The sequence below is a fragment of the Cebus imitator genome, unplaced genomic scaffold (genome assembly GCF_001604975.1).
Source record: "Cebus imitator isolate Cc_AM_T3 unplaced genomic scaffold, Cebus_imitator-1.0 Scaffold21, whole genome shotgun sequence".
Lineage (NCBI taxonomy): Eukaryota > Metazoa > Chordata > Mammalia > Primates > Cebidae > Cebus > Cebus imitator.
Genome location: NW_016107336.1, coordinates 4125290 through 4134841, shown reverse-complemented (window position 1 = coordinate 4134841; position 9552 = coordinate 4125290). Strand labels below are relative to the sequence as shown.

The window sequence follows — 9552 nt, the reverse complement described above, 5'->3', positions numbered from 1 at the left end:
AAAAAAAAAAAAAAAAAAAAAAAAAAAAAAATTAATTGGAACTGGCCAGTAAGCACATGAGAAGATGTTCAATATTATTAATCAGTAGGGGAATGCAAACCACAGTGAGATATCACTTCATATCCCTAGGATTGCTATAATGAAAATGGCACACAATAAGAAGTGTTGGTGAGGATGTGGAGAAACTGGAGCCCTCATACGTTGCTGTGCAAATGTGAAATGGGGCAGCACTTTCCAAAACACTTTGAGAGCTCTTCAGAAATTAGAGTTACCACGTGACCCAGACATTTCACCCCTAAGTATGTACCCAAGCAAAATAAAAATATCTTTTCTTGCAAAAACTTACACATAACTGTTCACAATTATTATTTATAATACCCCGAAAGTGGAAACAACCCAAGTGTCCATCAGCAGATGAATGCATCAATAAAGTGTGGTAAGTCATCCAAAGGAATGTTATTTGGCAAGAAAAAGAAATTTTAACGTCACTGACATATGTTGCAACATAGAGGATACTTGGAAATACTATGCTAAGTGAAAAAAGCCAATCGCAAAGGTCATTCATATTCAGAATAGGCAAATTTACAGAAACAGAAGATAGATTTAGCAGTTGCTTAGGCTGGGGGAAGCAAGGATTGACTGTTAATAGATAGTCATTTCTTTGCAGAGGGCAAAAATGTTCTAAAATTAGATTGTGGTAATGGCTGTCAACTGTACATTTTAAATGGATGCTAAGGTTTGAATGTGTTCCTTTCAAATTCAAATGTTACCAATGTGATGATATTAACAGGTAAGATCTTTAAAAGTTGATCAGGGCATGCCAGCTCCTCCCTCATTAATGGGATTAAGGTGTTTATAAACAGAGACTTCATTCACTAACTTATTCTGCTTTTTTGCTATGTGAGGACAGAAGAGTAGCCCTCACCAATCAAACTTTCCATTGCCTTGATCTTGGACTTCTTATGAGAAAGAAATTTCTGTTCTTTATCCCTTATCAAGTCCATGGTATTCTGCTATAGTAGCACAGACTTAAGACAGTAGGTGAATCATGTGAGTTATATTTCAATAAAGCTGTTTTAAAAATAAGACAAAATAATTACATATAAAATGATATTATATTTCTGTAACCTGCTTAGCAATATATAAAAAACATTTACCTATGTCAACATACATAGATCTACCTCTTTCTATTTAGCGATAAGAAGTAGCCACTTATCTGATGATGGCGTTGTAACTCATCATGTAACTATGCCACAATGTATTTAACCAAGTCCTACTGAAGGATATCTAGTGTTTCTAACTTTTCAATACTAAAAACTGTGTTGGAATAATATCTGTGAGTATACATCACTATGAACCTGTGAACCCATCCAATCATTCCATGAGAATAAACTTCTAGATGTGGATATGCTGGGTCTAAGGATAGGCACATTTTATATTAATATGTGTTTCCAGAAGGCTCTCCATAAATACTGCACTAATTTATAATCCCACCTTCTCCTTTCTAGGGTGTCTGTTTCTTCAAGCCACAATTTCATTCCTTGTAAATAGGTCAAAACAAAGCATAAAAATGGCCTCTCTGTGATTTAGTAAACCATTGATGACAAAATGCTGGTCTGTGTTAAATTTCTCACAGTTCCACAGCCAAATAAGAACAAAGTAATAAGTTTTTCACAAAGCTGAATTAATTCAGCTTAAAGAACTGTCATTTATTTTTAGAGTAAGTATATTTTAAACGTTAATGTGCTCAGAAGCAACTTTTATCATGTCTCCCCTGAACTCCCATGTCGTCCCTCTCCGAGTGCTGACCCTCCTTCCTCGCCAGTTTCCCACTTCCCATTTCAATGGATGTTAGCAACGTCTTCTCCATCTAAGACACATATACCAGCGGAAGTCTCCTCAGTGTCTCCAGAAAAGGTAAGAACACAAGCATCTTCCACCCAGTAATGTCTTCCCAGGATTCTCTTAATGCCAATTTTTTTTTCAGACAGAGTCTTGCTGTTACCCAGGCTGGAGTGCAGTGTCTCGATCTCGGCTCACTGCAACCTTCGCCTCCTGCATTCAAGCAATTCTCCTGCCTCAGCCTCCCCCGTAGCTGGGATTACAGGGGCACACCACCATGTCCAGCTAATTTTTGTATTATTAGTAGAGGTGGGGTTTCACCATGTTGGCCAGGCGGATCGTGAACCCCTGACCTCAAATGATCTGCCCTCCTTGGCCTCCCAAAGTGCTAAGATTACAGGAATGAGCCACCGAGCCTGGCCTCTTTTAATGTCTATTGATTTTAATTTTTGGCCCAAGGATACTTTTCTTTCCTGTCGAGTCTTTGAAGGGCCTCAGGACTCTGTCCTCCACTTCCTACGTTTTTTTTTTAGAGACAGGGTCTCCATCTGTTGCCCAGGCTGGGATGCACTGGCTATTCACAGGCACAATCAAAGTGCACTTGCCCTTAAACTGGATTCAAGCAGTTTTCCTGTCTTGGTCTCTCCGGTAGCTAGGACTGCAGGCACATGATGCTATGCCCAAACTCCCGCTCTCTGTAGCAAAGTCCTGCTGTACTGTGATAAAAGTTTGTATCTTGTTGGAGGCAGCAAAAGGTATGAAAGAAGAAAAAAATGCCTGAATTGGTTCTTAATAAATGAGCTTCCAGTGGACAAGGAGAAAAGGACATTCTAGGCAGAGGAAAAGCATACACAAGACAGGAAAATGAAACCATAGGGTGTGGCTAGGAACATGAATTCCTCCAGTGTACCAGAAACAGATTGGGATAGATCGTGGAAGGTGCTGAGGTGAAAAAGGGAAGTATTTTGTGACAGGAAAGGAGATTGATTCTATTTTGAATGCAACAGGAATCCTGTGTAGAATTTTTATCCTGGAAATAAATGAAAATCATCAGGAAGGTTTTCTAGAAAAATTACTCTTGGGTTAGTGCAACAGGAGTGGATGGAAGAAACACAACAGGGTGATCAGTTGCAATTATTGCCATTGTCGAGGTTAGAAATGATTAAACCTGAAAAAAGATGGCGGCAGTGAAAATGGGAGGAAGAAGTGGGTCCAGAAATATTAGAGAGTGCACTGTGAGAAGCAACCTCTCAGAACTTCAGTTTGAAGATGGGAGGTCCTTCTGGCTCTAAAATTATGACTCTAGGCAAGAAACATTTTCTTGAAGAAAAATGAATTAAAAATAAGACCTCGTCATGAAACTCCTGGTATTTTCACAGTAAAAGCCAAACAATTTAAAAAAGTATACAAACATGTCTAACCACATTCTGGAATTACTCTAACCTTTGAAGTTCCTCAGAGGCTAAGTAGAAATCGCAATGGCTAGGTTATGGTGGTGTCTGTCATGATCAGGTTTTCCTAATTCAGTTAGGGATTCCTGCATGCTTGTAGTGGGACTTACATAGCTTCTTATCACTGTGTTTACACAAAATGGTTAACTCCAGCTAAACCAGTATCAGTTCATTGTGTTGAGGGTTAATTAGTTCTGTGTCTCAGGGCTACATGGGAAATCATGAAAAACCAACCAACCCAACAAGAAAGTAATAAAAACTCAGTGGATCTGAAATAGGAACTGGCACAAGGGGAAAGCCTAAAACCAACGACATGCTTTTCTGTCTCCTTCCATTCATCTTTCTTCATGGACACAGTTAATGCCCATGCCCACAGTGCAGAGTAAGCAGACCCATGAAAGGAGTCTACATACAACACACTGCATGTAACACGTGTTGCATATGTTATATATATATGTGTGTGTTTGTTTTGTTTTGTTTTGTTTTGTTTTTAGGTGGAGTTTCGCTCTTGTTGCCCACGCTGGAGTGCAATGGTGTGATCTCGGCTCACTGCAACCTCTGCCTCTTGGGTTCAAGCGATTCTCTTGCCTCAGCCTTCTAAGGGGCTGGGATTAACAGGCACGCACCACCATGCCCAGGTCATTTTGTAGTTTTAGTAGAGATGGGGTTTCTCCATGTTGGTCAGGCTGGTCTTGAACTCCTGACCTCAGGTGATCTGCCTATCTCAGCCTCCCAAAGTGCTGAGATTGCAGGCCTGAGCCACCGTGCCTGGCCATGTGTGTGTGTGTGTTTTATATGTATATAAAACATGTAACAAAAGAAAAGATTGGGAGGCCAAGGCAGGCAGATCACCTGAGGTTAGGAGTTCGAGACTAGCCTCGTCAACATGAAGAAACCCCGTCTCCAACAAAAGTTAGCTGGGTGTGGGTGGCAGGTGCCTGTAATCCTAGCTACTCAGGAGGCTGAGGCAGGAGAATCGCTTGAACCCAAGAGGCGGAGGTTTCAGTGAGCTGAGATCATGCCACTGTACTCTAGCCTGGGTGACAGTGAGACTCCATCTCCATCAAAAAAAAAAAAAAAAAAGTAAGAAAGAAAGAAAATGAAGGAGATCCTATCTGATGCTCACAGTACATGCTAAAGGTAAAGATGCACATTATGTAAGTCATGTTGAACACTCTTTTCCTTCTTTCCAAATAAACTACTAGAAGCCAATATCTGCAGTGACAGCAAAACAAGTATTTTCACAGGTTTATTTTGGTTTGCAGATCCATCATTTTTTGAACCTAGAGAAGTACTGAGTTACAAACAAGGTCAGGTTTCGTCATTTCCAAGTGGAGACTCTTGGACTTTTTCCAAATGGAAAAATTTAATGATTTAATAATAGTAACAACAACAATAACAACAACAGCAAAAGTGCCCACATTGGAATTGAGAGCAAATTTGAATATTTTCAGTCTAAACGAGGGCTTTTCACAAAGACTTTCTGTACATTACAACTTGGAATAGATTTAAATACCACAACCTCAGTGACCTCACAACTGTGTTATCGAAGTTACTATAACTACTTGGATTTGGAATCCAGGCCTTAGCAAGGATCTCTACCCATCTGTTCTTATTTAGAGACAGTCTGCCTTTGAGCTCCGCTAGTGACCAAAACCTAAATTGTAGCAGACAAAACACACTCTTTTAGCATGTAACAACATAAACCAGCCTTCAGTTTCCAGGGCAGAAATGGAAGGTTCTTCTCTTTTGAAAACTCAGAATGTCTTTCAAACATCTTACCCATGTGCAACACATTCTGGAAATTTTATTCCAATTTCATAATGAGTGTAGACTTGAGAACAGACATAGTTTAAAGACTAAACATATTTATAAGTTAATTAGATCTATGCCTCTGAGGGATATGGTAGTGTTCTTGTTCTATACATACATGCAGAATTTATTTTTCACACCAATAAGAAGTATACCTGCATTAAGCCTGGGCAACATGGTGAAACTTCTCCACAAACTATCAAAAGTTAGCAAGGTGTGGTGGCTCATGCCTGTACTCCCAGCTTCTCAGCTGGCTGAGGTGAGAGGCTCTCTTGAGCCAGGAGAGTTTGAACCATCATCGCACCACTGCACTTCAACTTGGATGACAGAGTGAGACCCTGTCTGAAGATGAAGAGGAAGAAAGAAGAAGAAGAGGAGGAAGAAGAAGAAAGAAGAAAGAAAGAAGAAGAGGAGGAGGAGGAGAAGGAGAAGAAGTATACTTGCATTATTATATGGGTAATGGTACTTGGGTACTTGAGGAGGGGAAGGGATGGTGAGTGGAAGATTCTGTCTTTTCCTTGGGAAGAAGTTGTAGGTAAGTACAGATTCAATGTGTTTCTACATTTCAATCAACTTTATTTTATACCTCAGTGTCTTGGAGATAAAATTGTTTGTCGATTTTAGGTAGAATTTAAAAGTTGTAAATTATAAGCTGACAGCTATGCAAAGAAATCATCAGCATTCCAAAAAAGGTATTGCTTTTAACTAGGGATGTGTAGTTTTTTTGTTTTTGTTTGTTTGTTTGTTTGTTGTGGGTTATTTGTTTTTTGGTCTGGATATACTACATTTGTTCTATAGCTTTTGGGACACATATTTACCAAACAGCTTGAAGGGAATAATTTGTCAAGGCACCCTGGAGCTAAAACCTTCTTGTCAGATTATTAGCAGATGTATTTTATGAATATACTTGTCTGTAGGCATATAGGAAGAGTTTCTTCAAAATTTGATTTTTTTCCAGTTTACTTCTAATAAGTGTAATTATAAATAGCAACTATCCAAACATTCAGAAATACAATGGCTTAAAAAGTTGGATTTTAAGAGTAATATACCCCTCTTTACTGACAATCAACTAGAATTTTCTTATCAGGTATTAGGAAAAAACTGTGCAGGGTCTTTGGAGGCCACAGATTCCAATGCAGCCTTTTTTCTTTCGTAACATGCAAGGAATTTTGAGTTATTCATAAGAAGAAAAATATTTCTCCAACTAAGAAAAGTTTCCTATGCTTTTCTTATTATTATGCATTATTTTATTTCTGTAGCTTTTCACCCGTTTAGACTAAAGAAAAAGCAAAGGGGAAGTCTGTATATAGATCTCAAGAAATTTAATTTAGAATATTTTAAAGTCATGTTACTAAGAAATATAAATATTTCATTCAAGCAAACACATTTATTTCATTTTAAAGATCCTGCTGAACTACTGAACCCTAAGCCTTATGCATTCATGAAAGTTGTAAAAGAAACAATTACTATTCCAATATCTATAGTGTTTAATAATAATCATACCTTTCCCAGATCGGATTTCCAAAGTCAAGTGCTTGGGGCTAGGAAAGAAGGTATATGCAGGAGTTGACTCTCAGTCTATTTTCAGGTTATTTTAAAATTGAATTTCCTCCTTGCAGACTGTCATTAGTCTAGTTATGCTACTAGGAGACAAGAAGACACTAAGGAATCCTGAAACCAGGAGGGACATGCAGTCGCTCAAGAAACATTCATTAGTGCTTGATCTGTATCACGAAATGTAGTGAGAACTGCAGATATAAAGATTAAAAAACAGTTCCTGTCCTCAAGGAGGTAACCGCACAGGATGAAATGCAAACATAGAAACAAATAAATACAATAAAATGCCTTGAAATATGATAGGAAAAGGTATAGGATCAACCCTGCTGGCATGGTGGCACAGGTTGGGGGTGGGAGGTTCAGATGGAGTGACCTTGAGTGTCTTGAGAAAAGGGTACACATTTGTTATGTGGCCCAGGAGAGGAAGAAGGAAAAATCTGGAAGGAGAGGAAACAGCAGGTGCAAAGGCATGGAGCGAGGGACAGACAGGGCTTGGGGAACAAGTCCTAAGTTTTGTCTACAGTGTAGGGAGAGACAAGACTAGAGGGGTTAGCAGAAGTCAGCTCCAGGATGGGCTAGGACAGCAGGCTAAGTAAGGATTGAGGATTTTATCTTGTATAATCATTGAAATCACTTATTCTGCATCAGGCACTGGTATAAGCACTTTATGTGTATTAATTCATTTAATCCTCACAATAACTCTATACAATAAGTACAGTCATCCCTAGCATTAGTGGGGGATTGGTTCCAGGACCTCCCTTGGATACCAAAGCCCATGGATGTTCAAGTTCTTTATAGAAAATGGTGTAGTATTTGCATATAATCCATGCACATGCTTCTGTATACTTAACATCATCTATAGATTACTCATAAATGCCTAAAACAATGTTAATGCTATGTAAATAGCTGTTGTACTGTATGTTTAAGGCACAATAGCAATAAAAAGTCTGTACATGTTCAGTACAGTTTTTTAAATAATATTTTTCATCTATGCTTCCTGTATCCCTGAATGTGGATCCCACAGATACAGAAATCCCACTATGTGTATTATTACTACCCTCATTTTACAAATACAAAAACTGGGGCACAGAGAGGTTAAGTAACTTAACCAAGGTCACATAACAAATAAATAATAAATCTGGAAATCAAATCTAGGTTGTCATACTCTTGACCATTGTTTTCTGTGTCCTACCTAATGGGTTGGGGACTCCTTTTTAACAGAGAACTGAGATAAACAGATTTTATTTTAGAAAGATCCTTCTGGAAGTTATGTGGTTGATAAGAGGAGGAGGTCAGGTGGGGAAGGAAGCAGAGAAGGGACCCAGGGAGAGCAGTTAGGAGACTTGTACAAAAATCCAAGCAAGAGGTGATAATTATCCTACCCAGGAAATTTAGGTTGAAACTCAGGAACACTCCTGGGCCTTGGAGTGGCTTGTCCCAGAAGGCATAGAGTATTTGGCACTTGGAGAGGACTGGTGTTTAGCATTCCCTCCTATGCTAGGCAACACAATTGGTTTCAGCAGTAACCATGAGATGGAACAAATGGCCAGAAAAGAAACACAAAGAGCAAACATTCCCTACTGTTGAAGTCTTATATGTAATCAGGCCAACAAAAGAAATAAAAAATAAAAGAAAGATTTTATATGAAAAGGGGGACAAGGACAATGTATTAATAGGGTTCCCTTTCACTCTTAAAAGCATGATTTTGATGATAAATTATATGGTAGCCTCATCTTTGGATGTGGCCCCTCTGAAATGGACCCTAGAGGGTTGCCAGCGCTCTCTGTGGAATCTGGAGGGTGGTAAGGATACAAGGAAATCCTGGACCTTGGGCAGGCGTGGTGGCTGACACCAGCCTGGCCAACATAAGGCAACCGCTGTCTCTACTAAAAATACAACGAATTAGCCAGGCGTCGTGGCAGGCGCCTGTAATCCCAGCGATTCAGGAGGCTGAGGCTAGAGAATCGCTTGAATCCCAGGAAGCAGAGGTTGCGGTGAGCAGAGATCCAGCCATTGCACTTGCACTCCAGCCTGGGCAACAAGAGTGAAACTCCATCAAAGAAAGAAAAGAAGAAAGAAAGAAAGAGAGAAGGAGAAAGAGAGAGAGAAAGAAAGATCATGGACTTTATTTCTGCCTCAACCAACTCCTCCCTCTAGGTTTCACTCTGGAAAAAATTCCCCATAATGTCTCCAGAAGAATTACAGGGCATGCAACTTTAAAGAATTATGGAAAAGAGTACTGGAACAAAACTTTCGAAAACTAAATTCTTCCCTCGCCATGACCTCAAGCTAGCTGTGCAGCCTCAGGCAAGTCATCTACCTTTCTGGGCCTCATGATTCTCATCTACGAATCGAGAGGACGCAGCTGGATGGGTTCTGAGATCTCTCCCAGCTCTAAGTAACTACAACAGGCCTATTTTCCAGAAGACTATACTGTAATATATGGCAGTTCCTAGGGACTCCAACCTTCCCTAGAGAATCACGGTCAACCCTAGCCCTGTGCAGAGCACACTGCTCATCCCGTTATTCCTTGCCTCTGCCCTGGGGTGTGACCACCTTCACAATCTCTTTAAACGCTAAAGGCTCTCAAAATTGATCCTAGAGCCATATATCTGTGTCTATACTCTCTATCGATATAGATAGATTTTGATATTTATCCATCCATCTATCTAGTCCTGGTTAAGACAGCAGATAAACACGGGCAGGATAAGGTTGCTGTCACCTGCTCACTAGGCTGGCTGTGGACCTTTACCGACCTTGCTCCAGACAACTCCTGTTGCTCCCAAGTGTGGGAATCGCGAGGCCTCCCAGGCAAAAGGCTTTGTGTCTGTCAGTTTATTTATTTATTTATTTATTTTATTTTCTTTCTTTCTTTCTTTTTTTTTTTTTT

The 9552-nt window shown here is 39.6% G+C and overlaps 1 protein-coding gene across 1 annotated transcript in view; it reads right to left on the bottom strand.

Moving 5' to 3' along the window:
* Positions 1-9552, bottom strand: part of STMND1 (stathmin domain containing 1) — a 29102-nt gene that overhangs the window by 19445 nt on the left and 105 nt on the right. The gene's annotated exons all lie outside the window — the stretch shown is intronic.